Source organism: Eumetopias jubatus, unplaced genomic scaffold, assembly GCF_037043125.1.
Source record: "Eumetopias jubatus isolate StellerSeaLion01/CBP00866 unplaced genomic scaffold, mEumJub1_p1.0 scaffold_5, whole genome shotgun sequence".
Classification (NCBI taxonomy): domain Eukaryota; kingdom Metazoa; phylum Chordata; class Mammalia; order Carnivora; family Otariidae; genus Eumetopias; species Eumetopias jubatus.
Window position 1 is genome coordinate 82,661,677 of NW_028274811.1, and position 3,160 is coordinate 82,664,836.

The following is a 3,160-nucleotide window of genomic DNA, read 5'->3' on the forward strand; positions in this document are numbered from 1 at the left end:
ACTCAGCCATAAAATATAATGAAATCTAGTCATTTGCAACAACAAGGATGGACCTAGGAAGGTATTATGCTAAGTAAAATGAGTCAGAGAGGGAAAGTCAAATACTATACAATTTCATTTATATGTAGAATCTAAAAAACAAACAAACAGAAACAGACTCATAAATACCAAGAACTAGTGGCTTTCAGAGGAAAGTTGTGTGGGCGTGGCAAACTGGTGAAATAGAAGAGGAGAAAAAAAAAGAAGAGACTTTTCTGAGTCTATGGTTGCCTTGGTTCTTTCTACATCAATCGTTGATAAAATTCCATGCAAAAGAGGCATATTTTTTTTTCATTTTTATGAGGTTCTTTTAAGTGAAAAGCTTTTTTAAATTAATTTCTCTCTATAACTCAGATACTTTCCCAACTCATACATAGGACTTTCTCATTTGTTCTTTAGATTGGTAATCACAGAGTTATGGAATCACAGAATTACTATTAATATTTCTTAGGCTTTACAGAAGATGATGTGCAGGAGTAATATTTTTCCTCCATGTTCAGGCACTGTTTCTGAACATAAGTAGGCTTTGTTTTTCTCAGGTTGAGCTTGTGCTTCCATCCTTCTTTACAAGTTAGTTTTATAGGTGGCACTTCATATTTACATGGTTCAATGCAGAACTTACATGGTTAATTATTCTTTCAAACAACTCACGTAAAATTTTACCCAGAGGTAGAAATTGTGAGAAATTGTAAAAAAAAAATTTTTTTTTTGGATCCTGCTGCAGGTTTATTTGTACAAATAACACAGGAGGACACCAGCCCCATGTAGACAGAAGTCCACAGGTCACACCCATCCTTCCGTCTTCATACTGGCAGAAAGAAACTCCTACACTGAGGCCTTTGTTGGGGTCTAGGCACTTTTGAGAGCCTGAGCCACAGCAGGAGCCGGAGCCTGAGTCACAGTTGCAGCCAGGACCTTGGTTTGAACCCCGGCCTTGGTCTTTGGCCAGAAAAGCCTGAGACCATTGTCAATGTGGGCATGAGAATGTTTCCTGAGATTGGGGTGAGGGATGTAGGCAAGATGATTGAGTTTGCAGCTTCCATCCTTTGGGATCTTAGGCTTGACCTCCTTGGGCTTGATGAGGGCATCGATAGCCTCATCATGTACACTCATACGTTCACGTTGTTTGCCTACATCTTCTTCAGGCCCTTTTTGTGCTTCTTGGCAAAGTGCAAGGAACTTGCACTATAGGAACTTGGGCTCTATTCCCTTAAGAATTCATATCTTTGTGACCAGGGTTTCTGGATGCCATTTTGTGCCATTTTCATGACTGGTTGTGCGTGGTGTGGTTCTTGGACTTGGCCATGCCCGCACCAAATCCCACAGCTCCCAAAGCAACTTCTAAAATTTTTAAAAAATATAATGAAATTGTTTTCTTTGTATAAGAAGATCTGAATCACAGGTCATAACAGCATTATTCTTATAATGCTTTATAATTACTCAGTATCAATAAGTACTCCATGGCATCCTCAATAATAAATTCTATTTGAGAGCTTTAAAAATGTTTAAACAGATTGAAAATTGAATTTCAAGAGCTCTTAGAATTATGGGATAGAAGTACATAGTTAAAGAATAGTCTGCCAGGAGTAGCTAGCTCTTACAGACCCCATCAATGCCAGTTAGATACAGGTCACTAGAGCACACACAAAGGAAGACGGGGCTGTGATCGGATGTGGACACATTTTATGACCAAACTTTTCTGCGGCATTGTTTCTTAATATTGCCTAAATATGACTGAACAACTGGTATTTTTTTTAAAAGACTTTTCCTCTTCCTTGGGTTCAAAACCATTAAAATTGCTGACCATAATTTCTTAAGCACAAATTAGAGGGCAACTCAAGAAAATCTAGGCAGAGCATGGACACAAGCAATGAATCATGTTAACCACAAACCCCAAAATTCTAAGCATTTGATGAAATTCCCAGATAAAGATAATAATAAAAAAATTTCCCTTTCTTTGACTTTTCTTTTGCTTCCAAAGAGGATTTTCATAACACTTGCTTTCTCTGGGGAGAACAATCTGCAATTTCTTAGCACATTTTGTGGTATTTCTTTTTCTCTTGATACATTTCATTCACTGAATTCAAATGTTACAGCATTCTCATCTTAATTTGTGGGGTTCCACAATATGAGATCTCAAAGCACCAATAACTATTTAGTTCAGGTTATGTCAACATAGATTGGGTTTGTTGGATCTGGATGCTGGTTTTGAAAAAAAAATAATTACCTTTGCTCTTCACTTGATTCTGACTCTTCTATTTTGTTTAAGCAGCTAGCCATTTCCCCCCCATTACTTATTTACTCAGCCTAACTCACAAAACTTTTGACCCATTGTTGAACTTTGGTATGTCAATTCTGCTTCATTCTCTAGACGTTCCTTTTATACTTAGAACTATAATTATTTATTAACCACGACCTTAGTAGCAAAATTAGCTCTATAGTCAACCATAACTTGATTCCAATACTCTACCTTTGAACAGAAGAACTAATCTAGCTTACTTTTGTGTTTATATCTATCTAACTCCTCTCATGGAGAATAAGATAAAGATTCACGGTGAGTAAGTTAAATTCTATTAATTACTTTTAGAATCCACTATTCCAACCTTATTCATATACATATACCAAAGAAAATTTAGTAACCTCATGCTGTCAGAAAAGAGAATATTTGAGCTCAGCAATGAAAAAAAAATACTTCCCTGACTCATATTTGTGGAATTGTAGAGCAGATTTGAGCTCAATTTACTGGTTATTTTTTCTTCATAAACACTGAAGCTGAAGGAGAACAATGTGGCTTGCTTCTCTAAATTCTACTTGAACCCTTTATGTATGTGTGGGTGATGTAAATCTTCCTCAGTCACTATTTGGCTCATACCTATTCTCTGTTCAGTCATTTTCAATGATTCTCATTGACTCTCGGAGAAAGCCTTTTCTCTTTAGTTGATTCAAAGATCTCTAATGTTACTTCCAGATATTTCTCCCTCACTCACCATATGTAAATGACTCCTTGAATCTTCTATATACACCATATTCCCCAGAAACATCTCCCTAACCCACATAAACCTGTCATTACTCTGGATGTTCCTTCAGCCTGTTTAAGAGCAAGTTTATTGCATTTATATAT

At 36.5% G+C, this 3,160-nt stretch overlaps 1 pseudogene; it reads right to left on the reverse strand.

The window, feature by feature from the left end:
- Positions 1-616: 616 nt before the first annotated feature.
- Positions 617-1,345, reverse strand: LOC114208606 (large ribosomal subunit protein eL29 pseudogene; annotated as a pseudogene).
- Positions 1,346-3,160: the final 1,815 nt, after the last annotated feature.